Source organism: Notamacropus eugenii, chromosome 1, assembly GCF_028372415.1.
Source record: "Notamacropus eugenii isolate mMacEug1 chromosome 1, mMacEug1.pri_v2, whole genome shotgun sequence".
Taxonomy (NCBI): Eukaryota; Metazoa; Chordata; class Mammalia; order Diprotodontia; family Macropodidae; genus Notamacropus; species Notamacropus eugenii.
In genome coordinates this window covers 257,292,528-257,312,422 of record NC_092872.1, presented here as the reverse complement: position 1 = coordinate 257,312,422, position 19,895 = coordinate 257,292,528, and the positions used below count along the sequence as shown (strand labels likewise).

The 19,895-nt window shown below is 43.3% G+C and overlaps 1 protein-coding gene and 1 long non-coding RNA gene across 6 annotated transcripts in view; one reads left to right on the top strand and one right to left on the bottom strand.

The window, feature by feature from the left end:
- Positions 1-5,376: 5,376 nt before the first annotated feature.
- LOC140517434 (uncharacterized) lies at positions 5,377-19,742 on the top strand. Its single transcript, XR_011971584.1, has 4 exons — positions 5,377-5,534; positions 7,638-7,699; positions 8,951-8,999; positions 14,303-19,742. It is a non-coding gene; the product is annotated as an uncharacterized lncRNA (long non-coding RNA).
- The window catches only part of HMG20A (high mobility group 20A), a 66,414-nt gene continuing 63,538 nt past the window's right edge, over positions 17,020-19,895 (bottom strand). For all 5 annotated transcript variants that reach the window (XR_011971583.1, XM_072628680.1, XM_072628681.1 and 2 more), the window contains one exon: positions 17,020-19,289. The gene's annotated coding sequence lies outside the window, so the exon portion shown is untranslated. The remainder of the gene's footprint in view (positions 19,290-19,895) is intronic.

Sequence of the window (19,895 nt, the reverse complement as noted above, 5' to 3'; positions counted from 1 at the left end):
AAACTGAGGCTAGCAAATGTCGAAGCTAGGATTCAAACCCAGGTCTTCCCACTCCGAGGCCAGTATTGTTCCCACTACCTCAGCCTCAACTGTGTGACCTTGGGCAAGTCAACTAACTTCTCTGGGACTCAGTTTAGGCTCCGCGATCACTTGCTACAGCCCTACGACCTTCTGATAGTCTGTATAAACCATCCTAGGCCTTGAGAGGAGAATGTGGGCGACTTGGCCACGCTGGTGTTGGAGGCCCAGGGCTTTCGGGAATACCCCTGAAGAAATGTTCATTTTAGGTTCGTTTTTCCTAGAGGCCCTGGCTGCCGGGCGATCGGTAACATATTGATGGGGGTGGAGACGAGATCTCTTCACCACTTCAGTTTCTCCAAGCTGCTCTTTTCAGGCAGAGTGTAAAATCACTGTGCGAAGTCCCCGAGAATAAACAGTGTTAACACCCCATTAAATACAATGGACTTTCGATGTGAGCCACAGACGTGCCCAGATTGAAACTAGTCGAGTGGGAGCTGGCCCGCGGCTGAAATACATCATACGCGCTGACGGTGCGCCTCCAAAATACAGAAGGGAAGAAAAAGCTGGGGTGTGGGGAGCCTCGCAGGGGCTGCGCTAATGAAGTCCCTCGCTCTGCCAAGAGACTGAGCCGGGCTATTTTTAAATCCGCTGGGGCAGCACAGGCACTTTAGGGCGGGTCCAGTTCAGCCGAGAGCCCCGCGCGCCTTTCTCCAGGGGAGGAGGTGCCCAAGAGGATCCGGCCGGGAGCTGCGAGGCTATTTATTGTATTTCCTTTTATCAGTCAAATGATTTTCCTATTTCCCACACAGATAAAGATCTTCCGGGCCCGGGCTTCCAACTCTAGCTTGATGACCTTGTCAGGACTGCTGTGCTTGCGGGAAATTGGTTCCAGAGAGAGGACCGTGTGGGCAGAGCCTCCCCCTAGCCAGGAAGAGGTTGTTTTTACAGCTCTCTTCCCTCCCCCATCTCCCATTTATAATGGTCCAGATGCCTGGATTTTCTTCCCTAAACTGAAATGCAGCTCTCTGAAGCCCCTGTCCACGAACAGCCTCATAATAACTCATTTTAAAAATAGGGTTTCCCATTTCGCAAAACACTTTAGGTACATAGTTCCTCTCCCCCTCCTCCCCTTGGGAGACTCTATTGTGATCCCCATTTTTCAGATGAAAAAACTGAGGCTGTTTAAGTGGCTTCTGAGGTAGCCTAATACAGTGGCAAAAGTATTAACTTTAGAGTCAAAGGACCGGATTTCAAATCCCCCTCCTGATAGTCACTAGGTAACCGTAGGCAAACCTGTTCCTTAAACAATCTGTCTCTCAGTAAAATGAAGGGGGTTGGTTTAGATCAGGGTTTCTTAATCCGGGATTCATTTTTAAATACCTTGCTAACTGTATTTCAACATAGCTGCTTTCCTTTGTATTTTATTTTATGCATTTAAAAACCACTTTGAGAAGGGGTCCACAGGCTTTGCCAGAATGCCAAAAGGGGCCATACCCCCGAAATTATAAGAACCCCTATCTTTCGTCCAAATGGCATAACTTCCAGGTCTGGATATAAGAAGGCACTGGGCTAGGCTCTGGAAACACAAAGACAAAAATGAAAACAGCCCCTTCCAGCATTAGGATCTATGGCACTCCCAATCCTACAGTGTACCAGAGGTAAGATTTGAACCTGTCTTCTTTGCTTCAGGTCCAGAGTTCTATCCACTCTGCCATGCTCTAACAGTCCCAAAGACATTTTAATGTTTGCCATATGCTCTCATCACAAGGTGCTTGAGGCAGGTACTTGCTTTAATGCTTGTTATACATTTACATACCCCTTGTACATAATTACAAGTGTTGGTGTTGTTTCCCCTGAGAGAATATAAGCACCACTTGGGCAGGGACTGTCCTCACTTTTGTCCTTGTATCTCCAGAGCCCAGTAAGTATAGTATCTTCCTACATCCACATGCCAGAGGTTTGCTGTTTGCTAGCCTCAGTTTCTTGGGGGTATCTGTTTCTTCATCTACAAAACAATAGTTCCTATTTCTATAATATTTTAAGATTTTCAGAGTGCCTTTGGTCACAAATACTTTGTGAGCTAAATATTCAGAGGCCATATTCAGAGGTCAAATGGGATAACCTATGAAAAGCTCTTCGCAGACCTTCAAGAGCTATGTGAATTCTAGCTATGATTGTTTCTTGCTAGTAGTACAGCCCTTTCCATCTAGAAATGAGGGAAATGAAGGCAAAGGAAGTGAAGTAACTCAAGTTCATGCATTTTATAAAACAGCTTGGCTGACTTCAGAGTCAGTTGGTACTGGCTCCATTGTACCAATAGACTTTTCCATTGTTACTGCAGGCATCTCATAAATGCTTGGTTTATTCAGGGAGCTTTGACTTCATTGCTTTCGATGTCTTCTCCCACCAACATTAAATGTCACCTTTCTAGGCCTCAGTGGATGGCAGGTTACTATGGCTGAAAAACCAATTGTTCTGTGGCCAAGTTGGTGATGGACTTCTGTAAACTTGGCTTGGTTGGTGCCCTAACAGCAGTTGGTGAGGCTATGTCCAGCTTGTCCTTAGAGCTTTCTTAGCTTGGTGGAACTGTCAGAGTGGTGCTTTGCTGCCATAGACTCAAAGAACTATGGATCAATTTCATGCCATGATAAGGCACTGAAGGAAAGCTTTTCTGGAGGTGATGTAGATATTGTGATTGTATCTCCCATCCTACAGCATTCCCCATCACCACAAAGCTAAAAGGAGTTGGGGCCAAGATTTGGATTCAAGTGTCATAACTTTCCAGAGCTCTTTCCATTACATTTGATTTCCATCAAATCCCACTGGAGGGAGAATAGTGAGGTTTATGCTGGCCAGGATGCAACACAAAAGTCAGTGGTTTTGTGACTGGCTGATAATCATAATAAACACAGGAATCTCCAACTGGCGTCACTTAGCCCTTTTGTTCTCTCTTATGGTCATATGCACACTAATCAGAGAGCATTATGGGAGCTGAGATGAACCCTCTTACCCCAGTTCTGACTGCTCCAGTGGGATTTTGTGGGATGGAGTCCCTGTTATTGGTTTTGGAGATTCAGATTGACAATCTAGAATTTAGTGGGAGTTAAAAGGAATTTTTCAAAGCTGGAGATGTAGAGTTGGCTTCAACCAGGGACCTTGAGTTGGCACTAGTAAAAAAATGATCAAAAAATATACAGTCAGCCACAGGACATTGGAGTGTTTTGAGTTTTGGGGGATTTGGGGGGGTTTTGTTTTCTGGCTGCTTAGTAGGGCATGGTGGCTCATAGCCAGCTATCCTTATCAGGGAGAGGCTTACTGGTCATTACAGTGAATCAGATGGTAACAGACACCAAGAAATGGTCTTGAACTGGCTGCAGCCCAGCTGATGATAGTGGGAAACAATTCTTCAATCACAAGACCGGCAGATACCCAGTAAAAAGGAGAGACACTACAAAGAGGACCATCAGTAGCTTTGACGTTGGACATGTGAGTTACCTTGGCCATGAAATGGCTACTACATCCCTGTGTCACCCCCTCCACTGTGCCTGAGTCACACATTCCCTGTTTGTATAACCTCCATGAGGGGGCAGCTAGGTGATGCAGTGGATAGAGCACCAGTGCAGGAGTCAAGAAGACCTGAGTTCAAATCTTACCTCAGACACTTGACATTCACTAGCTGTGTGACCTTGGACAAGTCACTTAACCCCAACTGCCTCATCCTGGGTCATCTCCAGTCATCCTGGTTAATATCTGGCCACTGGATTCAGATGGCTCTGGAGGAGAAGTGAGGCTTGTGACCTGCACAGCCCTCCCTCACTCAAAACAAAGCCAAGTGCAAGTCATGTCAGTGTTTCTCTGATGACATGGTCTTCTTTGGTAATGAAGGATGGACACACACAACCTCCATGAACATTCACATGTTCTTTACACTCATGGCCTCCTCTCTAAATTGTGTGGCAACCCATGAGGAACTCTATATGTCCTGTGAGTGTGGAGGGAAATTTTCTTATTACTTACCTTATTATGCTGTTTAATTAAATATCTTTTGCTTTGAATTAATATATCTTTTCCAGTTGACTGGTAAAAAAATACCACAGTGGTAGGGGCTCGTAAGCAATGGTTTTGAGGGGGGTGCTGGTGCAAATAGTGCATTAAACCTGGGGTAGCTTCTGAGTGCTGAAGTATGAGGGGGCTCTGGTAATACTAGGCCAGGCATGAGAGGGGAAAAGGTAGGAATGAGAAAGCCATTGTAGCCTATTAGCCTATTTTCTGCTTCTGAAAGCACTTTCGTGGACAGACCCCAGGAAAGAAGTCATTGCTTTTTTATTGTCTGTACTAGAGAGCCAAAGGTGGGGCATTGTGGCTTGAGTTTGTAAACCGATCCAGGAACCTGTATTGGTGCCAGTGATTTTTTTTTCCCTGGGAAGCAGGGTGCTGGAGATGCTAAACTGCTGAAGGGTGAATTATTGTATGGCTTCCACCCCACTGTAAACGGAGAAGCCAGGGCTCTTCTGAGCTGCATTCCCAGGCAAGGTTAGGGGGAGGGGGAGAATCCAATGCAGTCTTACTTTGGGCAAGTTGTCCCTATTGTTTCAGATCTCCCAGAGGCATGTTGGCGGGCTTCTCAAGCATGAAAGAAATTCTGCTTTCCTCTGTTTTCCTCTCTTCTCAGGGAACTTGGACAGGAGACAGTATAGGAGGCCAGGATTTTTATTATAAAACTCTGTCAGGGGATTTAAAGGTGCACAAATGAACTCTCCCCACTCCCTAATTTTAAAAGATAAGAAAACTGAGGTCTAGAGAGAGGAATGACTTGCCCAAGAATCAGGATTTGAACCCACCTCTGGGTTTTCCTCAGAGGGAGGAAGAGAGGAAAGGAAGAAAGGAGGGAGGGAGAAAAGGAGGAAAGCAGAAAGAGTCATCTACTCACAAACCTAGTGCCCGAGAGGCAAGAAGGTGCATTTACTGAGAATCACAAAGGATGCCACTAGACTTGCCACTTATCAGTTGTGTGACCTTGGGTTAGTCGCTTCCCTTCCCTGGGCAGTTTTCTTTATCTATCAAATATGGTTTTGTGTGTGTGTGTGTGTGTGTAATAGACAACCCTATGAGATTCCATTCAGTTCTTGAGCTATGATGTTATGATTCACACTTTGAAGAGACAAAGACCTTGGGCTTCCAATTTCTAGGAAATGCTCCCCAGCAGTGGGAGAGCCTGGCTTTCTCCCACCATGCCTGTGCTACCAGAAGTGGACGGTAGAGGGCATGTGCTCTCCTGTCTGAGGTAGCAGCTTTCCACACATCTGGAAATGGGCTTTTTACCACATTAACGTGAAATATTCTGATGCGTGTGTGTGTGTGTGTGTGTGTGTGCCTGCTCGCACGCACCAAGAATTCCACTTTCCCATCAGCTACATTTCCCCCTCAAGAGCACTATGAGAATGCCAGGAATTTGCTTCTAAGAGTCCAGAGTCTAGGAGGGCTGTATCAAAGCTGCTTCTCCAGGGACAGAAGTAAGTGCTTTGGAGGGACCACCTTCAGTTTTAATTCTTTGCCCTTCTCTCCCACAATGGGAGAAGGGAGGAAAAGGGAGGAGGGGGAACTGTACAAGGAAGCAGGGACCCTGTGATTTGCAAAAAAAGAGAATTTACCCCTGACCTTCAAGGACCTCTTCCCAAAATCAGTGAATACCTTTCATTTTCTAGGGATCTGGGGGGCAGGCCATATAGCACCAGAAAACATCTCCTTACTGTGGCATCTTGGGACAGTAACAAGAGAACCGGGCATTGAATCAGAAGATGAAGATATTAATGGTAGTCCTGCCACCTTGGAAGTCACTTGCCCAAAATGAAGCCTTTTCTCTAGGCCTTGGGTTCCTATAAAATGTGGGAGGGGGAGGAGGTACAGAGAGAGGGTTGAAATAAAGGGTCATCAAGTTCCAGCTCAGAGTCACAGGACCATAAAGAGCATCACAGGACATCTAGAGCTGGGAGAGACTGATGACCATGGTCATCTAGTCCAGTTTTTCTCATTTTGCAGATATGGAAACTGAGGCTCAGAGAGTTTGTGACTTGCCTAAGGTCACATAGGTACTGCTAAAGGTGGGGTTTGAACCCAGGTTCTCCGACTCCAAATTCTACCCTTTCCAATATACTACTTGTAAATATAGTAGCAGTAATAATTATATAAATTGATATTTAAATTTACAAAGCACTTTATATGCACCAATTCATTTGATCCTCAAAATAGCCCTCCAATGTGTAATACCATTCCAATTCTATAAAGAAGGAAACTGAACTTGAAGAAATTAAGTGACTTGCTTATTGTTACATGGATAGAGTATTTTGGAAATAGAATTTGACCGAAGGTTTTCCTGTTTCCAAGTCTAGCATCTTTTTATTACACTAGAAGATGGTACTTACTCTGATTTAGAGCTGAAAGAACCTTAGAGGCCATTTTCCAGAGGACACTGAAACCAATAGAGGTCACTTGCCTAAGGTCATAGAGGCAGTAACTGGCAGGACTGGAACAGGAATATAGGTCTTCTCACTCCCAATAAAGTGTCCTTTCTAATGAAGCACAAATCAGTCTTGTCTTTTAGTTGTTATCTATTTGACTTTGAGTAACTCCCTTCTCCTTGGTGGGCCTCAGTTTCCTATTCTAGAAGATGAGAGGGTTGGGGCATATTGGTGGTGCAGTGGAATCCCTGGAGTTAGGAGGACCTGAGTTCAAATTTAGCCTCAAACATTACTAGCTGTGTAAGCCTGGGCAAGTCACTTAACCCCGATTGCTTCAAAAAAATGAGGTTACACTTAATCTCTAGGGTTCCCTCTAGATCTAAAATCCTTCAAGTTGAAGAAACGATAGTGAGAGAAGGGTTGGAGCTGGAAAAGGGACCCTGTATCCCCCTGGTTGCTATTTTGAGCTGCTTACATAGGTTTAAGAAAGCAGTATGCATTTAAATGTCCACATTTTCCCATCTAAGCCAGCAATCTGTAGTTTTCCTGGCTAAACACATCCGTCTAATATGTTCTGAGAGAAATATGTTACAGTCTTTTATGAACAGAGTGTTAACACCACCCGGAATCAATATTTATACCCAGGAACACAATGAATTCACTTGTTTGCTGCTGCTGCTAGTGTAAGATAGAGGATTATTTGCTCAGAGATTGAAGCTTCCTTTATGTTTGCCCCCAAAAGGCAGATGTGGGGCCCTATGGGCCTCAGCTTAAGCATTCCAAAGCATCTCTGCCTCTCAGACATCAGTTTGCTGCTTCCTGCCTGACTGTCCTGTTTCTCTTGAGTTTTCAAGGGGAAGCCAGAAGCATTGAATGGGGCAAGAATTTTGTAGGATGGTAAAAAGCACAAGATTGAATCCTACAGAAGAACTGAAAAGGATGGAGTCACTTCCATAAAGGATTGGAGAGTTGGCTTGGAAAGGAGAAGGTGGTCCAATATTTTATTCCAGTATTTCTTTATTCATGGAACAAGGTGAATGGTGCAGTTGACCTGATTTTAAATGAATTCTTGGCTCCCAAGATCATGAGGGTGGAGATTGAGGAAGGAAAGGGATGTTCACTTTTCCTTTCATTCATATGCAATTTTGTTTTGTGCAGATAATGCTGTCATTTGGGACTGGATCTTTGTGTCAAGGATTCCTCTGGCATGAGGGCCAAGAGTAAGTTTGAGGGATTTTCATGCTCTCTTGGCTCATAGTGGCTGACAAGGGAAACCTGTGAGAATGTACTCATGCAGCACTCCAGTAGAGGGAAATCAATTTACCCTACACAAGTACACAGGTCATGAAACTGGAGAAGAATATATTAAAAGGATGATAGGACAGATCATCTATAAAAAGTTTCCAATCTATAAAATATTGGGGTGGGACTAGATGATCCCAGAGGTCTCTTCCAATAACTCTTATGACTTTTGAACAACAAAAAGTTCATAAAGGGATTTAGACTAGAAAGGACCTTAGAGAACATGTGGTCCAAACCTCCACTGGTCAGATGAAGAAACTGAAGGCTGGAGAAATTCATTGATTTGCCCAAGGTCACTCAAGTAGAAGATTGCAGAGTGAGGAAAACCCTAATCCTTCTAACTCCAAATTTAGTGTTCTAACCACTATGCCATGTCATTCTACTTTAAACATTATACGTGAATCTCCAGACACCTCCAAGCCCACATCTGAGGACTTCTCTGACCATGGTATCTCCATCTCCCATGCCCACAAGTTTGTGTCTTTGCTTGCTGATCTATTCTAATCAAAGGCATGGAGAATAACTCTTCTCTCTCCTGGCTTCATGCAGTAACTCATGGCTCCCCCCATGGCTCCCCCCAGTTTTGTCATCCTAGTCCTGCATAGTGAGGCTAAGCCTTAGGTTATATAGTTTTTCTAGGCTTACCTCCCCAGATCCAACCTCAAGCCCTCATAGCAACCTTTTCTGGGTGTGTGTGTGTGTGTGTGTGTGTGTGTGTGTGTGTGTGTGTGTGTGTGTGTGTGTGTGTGTGTGTGTGTGTGTGTGTGTGTGTGTGTGTGTGTGTGTGTGTGTGTGTGTGTGTGTGTGTGTGTGTGTGTGTGTGTGTGTGTGTGTGTGGTGGGGGTTGGAGGGATGGGGAGAAGAGGAGGAAAGAAGGGAGAAGACAAAATCCAACAGATGGCTTTCAGGGATAAACAAACATTAGTCTTAAGTTCTTTTACTGCCTTTGGGGGTTGCTCAGCCCCTAGCTCGAGGTCCACTATTCATCACTTCTATGTAACATTTTCAAGGTAAAAATTTCCCCTATTCTCCAGTAAATTAAAGTTTTCTTGCAATACAGAACCTAAAGATTCACCTTAATGTTCATAAGAGTTTACAGCAAGAACACAGAATATTAGGATGGGAAAGGGCTTTAGAGATACTCTAATCTGTCCATTCTCACTTAACAGAGAGAACTGAGTCCCAGGGAAGCAAAGTGACTCGATCACTGGTGCACAGGTAAGAAACAGTTGACTAAAACCTAGATCCTACCACTCCAAATCTACTGCTTTTTATCTTGTAGTCATCATACCCAACAGGAATTAATCTCAGCCTCCTCTGAACTGCTGTGGAATTTTTAACTTCTCCTGACTTTTAGCATATTAAATGTTCTCCCCAAGGTCATCAATGATCTCTTCTCGAATGCTTTCCCTCCTCATCTCTGCTCCTGATTCCCCTGGCTTCCTTCAAGTCCTTGCTGAAATCCCACCTCTATAGAGCCTTGCCCAAGCCCTCTAAATTCTAATGCCTTTGCTTTGTTGATTCTTTCCTATTTATCTTCCCTGTATCTTGTTCATACATAGCTATTTGCATGTGGTCTCCCCCACTATCTTATGAGCTCCTAGAGGGCAAGGACTTTCTTTTGCTTTTCTTTGTATCTGTACCACTTAGCTTGTGCTTGGCATGTAGTAGATCCTTAATAAATACTTATTGACATTTTAATAAAAGGTCCAACATACAGTATTAGTTCCCCTACCCAAACCTGAGTGTAGGAACCACTGATCATTACTATTCAATGCATCTCCAAGACAGCTTTGTACAGTGTGTTAGAAGTGACTTTTTTTCAATAAAGAATTGCTCATAGTTTCTCGGATAAGGGCTCCATATCTAAAGTATATAACTTTGTCAAATTTACAAGAATGTGAGTTATTCCCCAATTGATAAATAGTCAAAGGATATGAACAGGCAATTTTTCGATGAAGAAATCAAAGCTATGTATAGTCATATGAAAAACGCTCTAAATCATTATTGATTAGAGAAATACAAATTAAACCAACTTTGAGATAGCATGTTACATCTATCAAAATGGATAAAATGATAGGAGAAAATGACAAATGTTGGAGGGGATGTGGAAAAATTGGGGCACTAATACACCATTGGCACAACTGAGAACTAATCCAACCATATTAGAGAGCAAGTAGGAATTATGCCCAGAGTTATAAAACTGTGTATACCCTTTGACCCAGCCATATCATTAGTAGGCCTATTTCTTAAGGTGGGAAAAGGGAAAAGAGGCTCTATGTTCTAAAATATGAATAGCAGCTCTCTTTGTGGTGGCAAAGAACTAGAAATTGAGGGGATGCCCATCAACTGGGAAATGCCTAAATCAGTTGTGGTATGATAGGATTGTGATGGAATACTACTGTGCTGCAAGAAATGATGAGGTTGATTTTAGAAAAACATGGAAAGACTTGCATGAAATAATGGTGATTATAAACAGAATCAAGAGAATCCTGTATACAGGAACAGCAATATTGTTCAGAGAACAAATGGGAATGACTAAGTTATTCTGAGTCTTAAAAATATTCAAATCAATTATACAGGACCTAGGAAGGAGGATGCTATCACCAGAGAAATGACAAATAGAAGTATGCATAGTATGGTTTTATGTCTGTATCTCTATGTCAAACACTGGTCTTTTCTAGTCCAGGGTGGGAAGGGGAGGGAGAGAGACAGTATAGAACTTAAAATGTAACAAAAAATTTAAATTAAAAAAATAGAGAACTGCTTTTGGAAGCCTATCTTGAATCAATGTGTTGTGTTGGTTTGGGGGCACCATTTGCAAAGTGACTGGTAGTTCTGGTCTTTAAAGAGTACAAAATGGTTACCACTTTAAATGGTAGTCTTTGTATTCATCAGTTAAATGCCTCTAGCCCATTACAACATATCCTGCAGAAAAATCTTTATTCTTTAATAGTATTAGACACGATCCTTTCTCTTACCCGTAAGATCAAGGCTTGATGAATTCTAGGCCCATTTAGTCCTGGGTCAGCCTTCTTTCTACAGTAAAACTCCATATTTGCATGGGCACAGTTCACCTTCTCTAATTTATACTTCATTCACCCTAAGTGGCTAATGTACTCTCTTCTTACAGTTGTACTGCAGAAACTACAACCTGCATTCATTTTTCAGAAATGTCTGGTAAATATTCCTGTTACTGTGCTACAAAACTAGTGCTGAGGGAGGGGGGGGAAAGGGGAGGAATTCCAGTTTAGGTTGCTAATGTTTGGCACCTTGTTTGGAAATGGATGATTCCTTCTCCAAAATTCTAGATAAGAGTCCTTGTATGTTGAACGATGAATGAAGAAGTTCTTATTAAGTATTCACTATGTGCCACATATTAGGGTAAGCAGAGGAGATATAAATAGAGTATTTTGAATACTTGTTCTCAGGCAATGGGGCAGTCAACACACACAGGAGGGTTTAGCTGTGGGGACGATAGAAAAGTCTGCTGACACTAAATGTGAAGTGAGAGGTCAGATGGCAACATTCAGGGGTCTGGAGCTGTAGCAGCAGGGAGATGGTAAGGCATGGTCCTCCTTCTTACCAGGATTGTAAATTATTCACCAAGTGATGCGAGCCCTTGGCACTTTTTAAAGATGCCTTGTGGTTGTTTTTTTTACAAATCAATTTTATTTTCAGTTCCAAATTTTCTCTCTCTTTACTCATCCATTAAGAAGGCAAGAAAAACAAAACCCATTACACACTACGTATAGTTGTGCAAAAAAACAAATTTCTATATGTACCATATATCATTATAGCTATCACCCCCACCCAAAGAAAACAGAAAAAGAGAAGACAATATCATTTACTCTGTTCTCTGAATCCATCAGTTCTCCATCTAGAGGTGGGCAACATGTTTCATCGGACAAGTCCTTTGGAATTATGGTTGGTCATTGTGTTGACCAGAGTATAACCAAGTCTTTCAAAGTTGATTATCTTTACAATACTGCTGTTACTGTTCTCTTGGTTCTGTTTACTTATTTCATATCAGTTCACGTGTCTTTCCAGGGTTTTTTGAAACCACGCCTTTCATCATTTCTCATAGCATGATAGCATTCAATCACATTCATATCCCATAACTTGTTCAGTCATTCCCCAAATGAGGGGCATCTCCTCAGTTTCCAACCCTTGGCCATCACAAAAAGAGGTACTTTGCATATTTTTGTACATATGGATCCTTTTCCTCTTTCTTTTATCTCTTTGCGGTATAGACCTAGTAGTGGTTTAGTGAATTCTTAAGTACTTCTTTATTCATCGTTCAACAAACAAAGACTCTTGTCTAGAATTTCAGAGAAGGAACCATCCAGTTCCAAACAAGGTGCCAAATACTCGTTAGCAACTTAAACTGGTCAAAGAATATGCACAGTTCCATAGTTTGGGGGACACAGTTCCAAACTGCTTTCCAGAATGGCTAGACTAGTTCATAGCTGCACCAATAATGCATGATGGTTGTTGTTTCAGTCATTTCAATTGTATCCGACCCTTTGTGATCCCATTTGGGGTTTTCTTGGCAAAGATACTGGTGTGGTTTGCCATTTCCTTTTCCAGCAACAGTGCACTAATGTACCTATTTTCTTACATCCCCTCTAGCATGTCATTTTCCTTTTTTGCTATCTTAGTCAATCTTGATGGGTATGAGGTGTTTTAATTTGCATTTCTCTATTAATGATTTAGAGTATTTTTAAAATATGGCTACTGATGGCTTGGACTTCTTCCTCTGAAAACCACCTATTAATATCCTTTGATTATTTACCAATTGGAAATGGCTCTTATTCTTGTAAATTTGACTCAGTTCCTTATATGTTTTAGAAAGAATTCCTTTAACGGAGAAAATTCTTTCCCCTTAATATCCTCATTTTCTTCCAATTTCACTCCATGGGCATTGTTTGTGCAAAAAACGTATATAACCAAAATTATTCATTTTACCTCCTGTGGACCTATCTCTTATTTGGTCATGAACTCTTCCCCAGCTATAGATCTGAAAGGCAGCTTTTTTAATGTTCCACTATTATGATTTATATCCTTTTATGATATGTATTCATTTGGATCTTATCTTGGTACATGGTGCGTGATGCTGGACTATGCCTACTTTCTGCCATACTACTTTCAGTTTTCCCAAAAGTTTTTGTCAAATACTTTGTTTTTACCCTAACAGCCTGGATTGTTAGATTTATAAAGATGCCCTATGGTTCGAGCCAATACTGAAATTGCATCTGGGTCAATCAGCAGGCACTAGTCAAAAGTTACATCAGGCACAGGATTAAGAGACACGGTCAAGCAAGTTGGGTTGGTTGCTGGGAAACCAGGCAACAAGATAAGCACAAAGAGGCATCGTCTTTAGGCTGAGGGTCCATGGCACCGTCAGGTTACCATAACAAAGGTCTCTGGGGCGTATAGACAATCAATAGTAGTCAGGAAGGGGACTATTTGGTCATTTCTACTGTCTTTAACACAGTTCAGGCCCTAGCACTCAAGCCAGCCTCTCTTGCTTCTCTGATTTCAAAGGGTTTTTGCCTGTCTTGCTCTGTTTCATAAGCTTTCAGAAACGATCTAAATGCTTTATGTCTAAAAAAGTGGTGGGCCTGCCATTTACTAACTGTGTGACCCAGGGTAAGTCACCTCTCTGGGCCTCTTTCTTTATCTGCCAACTAAAGATTTGGGGCTGCTAAAATAAGTTGTAGAGAGAGGACCCACATAGCGATCATAGATTCTTGTTGTTCAGTTATGTCTGACTCTGTGACCCCATTTAGGGTTTTCTTGGCCAAGATACTGGAGTAGTTTCCATTTCCTTCTCCAGCTCATTTCACAGATGAGGAAACTGAGGCAAACAGAATTAAGTGACTTACCTAGGGTTTCTAAGTTTCTAAACTAGCTTAGAAATTTAATCTAAGATTAAATTTGAACTCAGGTCTTCCTGACTCCAGGACTGGCACTCTGTGCACTATGGCACCACCTTGCTGCCCAGAGATTACAGATACATCAAAGTACCGAATTACTGCATATCTCTGACAAGGTTCTTATTCCTCCCTATTGTATTGAACTGAGACTCTTCCGCTCTTCATTTGTGTCCTCCTCTGAGGAGGGAGGTGTGAGGGTAGGGGAGAGTGGTGTCACAAGGAGCCTGACGACAAAAGAGGAAGGCATGATCTGCCTCTGGAAAAGAATCATAAAAGTGAAGTCTGGAAGGAACCTTAGTGATCATGTTCCATTCAATCCTCCTACACCCTCCCTGAGTGTCCATTTTCCAGATGAGGAAATTGAGGTAATTGCAGTCCTGAAAGAGTAAGTAATTTCTCTGATAGAATTCAATTAGTGGTCCTTTCATTCATGCTAAGTTGTCTCAGATTTGGGATAAGCTAAGTACCCAGGGAACACTTTGGTTCTTATAAAAATGTTAATGTTCTTAAAGTGTGATTAAAAAAATTTTTTTTTTGGGGGGTATGTATTTCCTCTCTTTCCCTCTCCCCCTTCCATTCTAGCAAGTCCAGGAGAATCATAAAGGGTCTGACTGCCAGGACCAAGTTGCATTTCATCTCTCTTCCTCCTTGAAGACAGTACTAAGTACAAGGCACCCTTGGCAGGAAACCACGTACTGACTCTGCAAAGACTCTCGGCTGGGCTGGCTAGTCCTCGTTACTTGTGATATCAAACACATTTTCAGCCAAATTTCTTTACCATCAGCTTCCTATTAGTTGTCCCAAGATTTTCAAAGTACAAAGACACGGAGAAATTGTACACATGCACACAAATGCAGTCTTGCATTGTGGCAGCTGATGGTTAAGAGGCTAGATCTCAAGAGTCCTCAAGGTCTGAGATTTCAGAGACCTCTCCATTTGGAGATCAACACCCATGCTGCCCACGATTTTAACTTTGTAACCACAGGGCAAGCCATGGCTTCTGTAAGATGGGGGCAACAATCCTGTGTTGCCCCCTCACTGGACAGTCAATGGGAAATGTCCATGCTTGTACCACCCTCGGTTTTTACTGGCTTAGTAACTTCCTCTACCAATGAAGTTTCACAATGCCTCCCAAGCTTACAGGCATAAGAGATCTGCCAGGGGTACTGAGAAGGTTGGTGCCTTGCCCACAGGCCAAAAGCAAGGCTTGGACCCAGGCAGGACTTTGGAATACACCAAGGCTGGAAGAACTTATGCTATTTCTCATTCATATCACTTCCATCAGTAGTGCTGGTCTTTAATCCTTACCAATTCACAGTACGAGATACGGAAAGGGCTTTTCCAGTACATCCAAAGGATGAGAAAGCCAGGTGAAGAGACTGAAAGCCCACAGAAGTGAAGTCGCTGGGGTACTTCAGTGGCAGAGTCAGGACTAGAACCCAGGGGTCCTAATTCCATGTCCATTCCTCCTTCCACAAGTCCATGCTGCCTCTCTACATCTAGGTCACCTTCTAGCAAAGCGACCAATTCCTCCAAATGTTTGCTCCACCCCCCGAGATGGATATTACAAGATTCCACTCCAACTGAGAGAATCCACGAAGTGTGCATGAACAAGTTTGGCTACTCTAAGGGAAGAGGAAGTTATGGCTCTACTTTTCACTGAAAACATTTACACACTGTGTCTCTGCACACTCCTGGACAGCAGGGCTTGGCCTTGTTTTTGTTTGTGTATTTGTCCCTCCAGTGCTCAGAGCACCTGGCACACACCACACACAGAAACACAAGACCAGTTCTATATAGCACTAAGCCTCCAGCCTTTCCGAGCTTTCTAACCTCCCTCCCACCATCTTTGACAATTTCCCATTACTATACAACTGCAGCATTAACAGAGCTGAAATGTCTACTGTCAGCAAACGTACTCGAGGAAAAGACACAACTTCCCAATAAACCAAACATAAAAGGGAAGACAAATGAGAGGGAAAGTACGCTAAGAGCTATTATTTGACTTTCCCGGTTCCTGACTGTCTCATCCTGCTTTCTTTAAGGTACATATAACAATTTGTTTTAATGGCTAGTTTAAAAGGTTGATCAGGGTAGACTCATTAAAAAAACAAACCCATCACCCAGATTAAAATCCCCTCCCTTTTTGACAGGAAATCCAGCTTCAGGAATAGGAAGTAGCAAAGCCTATCCCAATCTTCCCTGTCCCAGGAGAAACATTATCACAAGGTTCTAATTCAACAGCTGCAGAGCAGTTAAGGAAAGGGGGAACAACTGGCGGAAATGTTACTGCTTGTGTTGATTTTAAACCAAACATTACCAGCCACCAGCTGTTGATGGGTGGCTGGAAGTACCAACTCAGAGGGAAGCTGGCCTTCTGCCTTGAATGATGCTCCTCATAGTCTCACACAAAGACTATGTGTTAGCTGCTTGTGCAGGTGTGTGTGGGCATTCTGAGTCTGCCAGCAGTCAACAAGCAAACAGGGTTAGAACTGGGCTGGTGATCAATCTTAAGACACACCCAGCATCACCTCCACTGGGACTACAGGATTCATAGCTGGTGAAGACCTTAAGGACCAACTCCTCTCATGTTTCAGATGGGGAAAACTGAGGCCCAGAGAGAATAAATGACTAGCAGAGTCCAGAGTTAAACCCAGGTTTTCGTATACCAAACCACATTCTTTCCCCACTATTCCATGCTGCCTTCCATCATGGGGCTGAGTCAGCAGAGTGTAAGATGTCACATACTGGAATGCTATCTTTACTGAATATACTCTGTCCAAGCCTCAGAGGCAGGTAGGGTGAGAGCAGCATATAGCACATGGGATCCTCCCAAACTCACAGGAACCTAGGATTAGAATCTAGGTCTCTATTCCCAGGACTTTAAAGAACACACATATGAAAGCTGCCCATGAAATGCTCATAGCAAGCTCATTTAGCCTGGTGCTTATGAAGTGGTTGTCTTAAACGCTCATCGGTCAGAAGAACTCTGACCATGGGAACTGAATCTAGTCATCGACTTTGCAAACAGCAGACTTCACTTTCTCCACCTCAACTTGGAGTATTACTACCACATTAAAAAGAGTTCCAGCTCATCGTGTTACTATTATGTATTAAAAGAAACAGAATTCATCAACAGGTTAAGACACACTTTGAATAAGCAATTGGTAAAATGAATGTGTTACTTGAAGGCACAAAAGGATGGGGTGAATAATGTAAAGTTGACAAAGTTTCAGACAAAAGGCAGCACTAGTAGAATTTCGCTCATTAAAATGCAGCGAACATGGAATCAAAATGGATTCAATGTTGAAAAGTTTTAATGGAACAAATATCAAGCAAGCACATCAACTTCTAATGAACAAACCAAAGACAATCTAGAAGCATAATTACAAAGACACTTGTACAGAGAATCCAGCATGTCCAGCACTCCAAACATAGGGATGACACAAGGATTTTTCTCTTCACTTTAGAAAACACCTTTTGTTGGACTCCCTGACCCCAAAGCTGCCTCTTGTGGTAGTTTTTTTTTTTTTAAACAATGGGGAAAAATCTGTAACATGGAGAAGGTGACAATTCATATCTCAACAAGAAAACAAAACAAGACAAAAATAAGTTTTCCAGATAAACAACAGTCGATATGTGTCACCAGGAGTCAGGGCAAAAGCTCTGTTGACATCTCCTATAACTCTTCATTTGCTGGGGGCAGAGAGGGATGAGGAAGGGGAAGGACACTGAGGTTTGCTGGCTACCTGGGTATGTACCTGTATGTGAGTATTCACACCTGTGTCTAAGGTTTCTGGTGGGGGCAGTTTCTCTTTGCATCATTGATTCTGTAAACGCTCCATGCTTCTGTTCTGCCCACACCCTGCCCCTAGCCAGGGCAGTGATGAACTCTGCCCTAAGTTGCAGCTGCTCTGGGTCACAGAAGCACAGCTAAGGAGGTTTCACAACAATTAAAGCTAGGGCGATAAAGGGGGATAGTGCCTGGAGGCCAGACATGTGCAGAGACCTGAAGAAAGGCTCAAGGTTTTGAGGGAGCCTCTATCATCCCCCTGGAGAGTCTCTTGCTTATTTATATATGAGAATAAACACAAGGCATGCATGGAACCAAGGTCACCTATAGAGGGTCAAGGGGTGTGGAGAGGAGGGGCCAGATGATGGAAGGGAAGGAGCAGTTACTTGTAAGTTACAGAATTCAAAGCTGGCTAATGCTCCCACTTTCTATCACTGAATGGCTGGGTTATGTGAATGGGGGATGCTAAATATGCTGTCACATGATTCTTTAACTGGGCCACCATGGCCAAAATACTCACCACTTAGTGGCCAGCTTATGGGCCATGCCATACATCCTTAGATAACAGAAACAGTTTTTTACAGGTTATGAACACAAAACCTAAGCAGCTTGGTGATGGTCTTTTTCAAGTCACAATGAATAGGCTCTTAATGCCATGCAAATAAGAAATGTAAGGGCATGTGTGTTTGTTTGGGGTTGGGGGGGAGAGACAGAGGCATCTCTTTTTTTCTCAAGAGATTAAAAAGCAACAGGTAAATGACGCGCTGGAAAGACAAGCCAGTGGAATGCTAAGATCTGAGAGCCCCACATTGGCACCCTTGAGAAGTTCCCAGTTTCTTCCACTTGAATGCCACGTGGAAGAGTGGCCATAATCAGCTGGCCCCTTGTGCTTCCATGAGTGACTGAGGTAAGCAGGTGGAAACCCTTATTTGGATGGTACTGCAGCTAAAAAATAAACCACTGGGGGAGAGAACAGGAGGCTGGCCCCTTCTGTAGCAGCTACAGATGGAAGGTGAAGGCAAGGGAAATTCCTCCTTACATTTGTCAGCATCAAAGTCTGTGTTGAATGAGGAGAGATTCTCCTGGTAAATGAGAGGTCTCTCATCTGAATCCAGAAATCAGTACAAATACGAGAAATGGTAACATCCTCACATTCCATGCCAGATCAAACATGGACAACTTTCAATAAGCTGAATGGGAAAGGCCAGTGCTTTCTTGACACAATTAACCTTCCCCGATACAGTGCCCCCTAAAAGGAGAGGCAGAAGCCCTGCTGGCCTTGGAATACCCACAGACACATGGGAGACATGGCTAGGAAACCAACTCCAGCCAGAAGTCAGAGAGGGCAATGATGACAAAAAAGCTAACAGGGGAAGGAGACTGTGTCTGCCGGGGCCATGACTGACTGGCAAAAGGGTTAAAGTGTCAGTGATGGGGATGGACGCTAAAAAACAGAGAGTGAGTGGAATGGTCCTGGGGACAGGGAAGCTGTTCTATGTGGCCTCAGGGAGAATCTTGCCTTTTCTTTGCAACGGAAACTGAAATGAAAGGAAGCTGAGGCCCTGAGAGCCCCTGGGCGCTCTCAGGGCCTCAGCAAGGATAAGCAGTGGAAGGGGCATCCACACGCACCTCGGGGTGCTGTGATGGCTTTCCGGGGTGCGGGGGGAGGCTGGAATGCATGCATGGATCCCTTCCGCCCCAGGCTGTCTGGTTCCATCATGGCTTCTTATTCCTCACAAGCAGAATCACTTGCAGAACATCTTGGAGCCACAGCACCTGTGTACAAAGCCAAGGAAAACACGGAAAAAGGTGAACATCTCTTGGGAAGCAGGGCTCTGTGCCAAAAATGCTGCTTTCTTGTTTTTCTGGGAAAGGGCAAGGTGAACAAGACTCCAAGGCTGGCTAGGCCAGAGGTAACTTGTGTCAAGGTGTTTGCAGCAGTATTTCTACTTGTGGTTCAACCTTGCCTTTGCAGGGCAGTGGGGATACTGAAAAGGTCAGCCAGAGGTCACCTGCCCACAGGGACTGCATCCAGGGATCTAAAATTAGGATGGCACCTCAGTCCAAAGAATGTGTGGCCTACATCAACACCAGTTTCCTCCAGCTATAAATGTACCTTATGTCTAAATACAGAGACATTTCTTGGGTGCACATGATCTAAAATAAGTACTGTGTAAAACTTCCTATGAACATACATTGCAATAAAAAATAAACAGATATTGCTGACAATCTGTACTGAATGGGTGTCAAATATTTAACCATTCCAATCATCTGAAATCAGGCCATTGATCCATTCTGGCCAAGTTCCTAAAACCAGTCATTGCTAGGATCAGTGCCAAGTGCTCCATTCTAAGCCCACTGCCCTCTGGGTCCTAGAGAGGC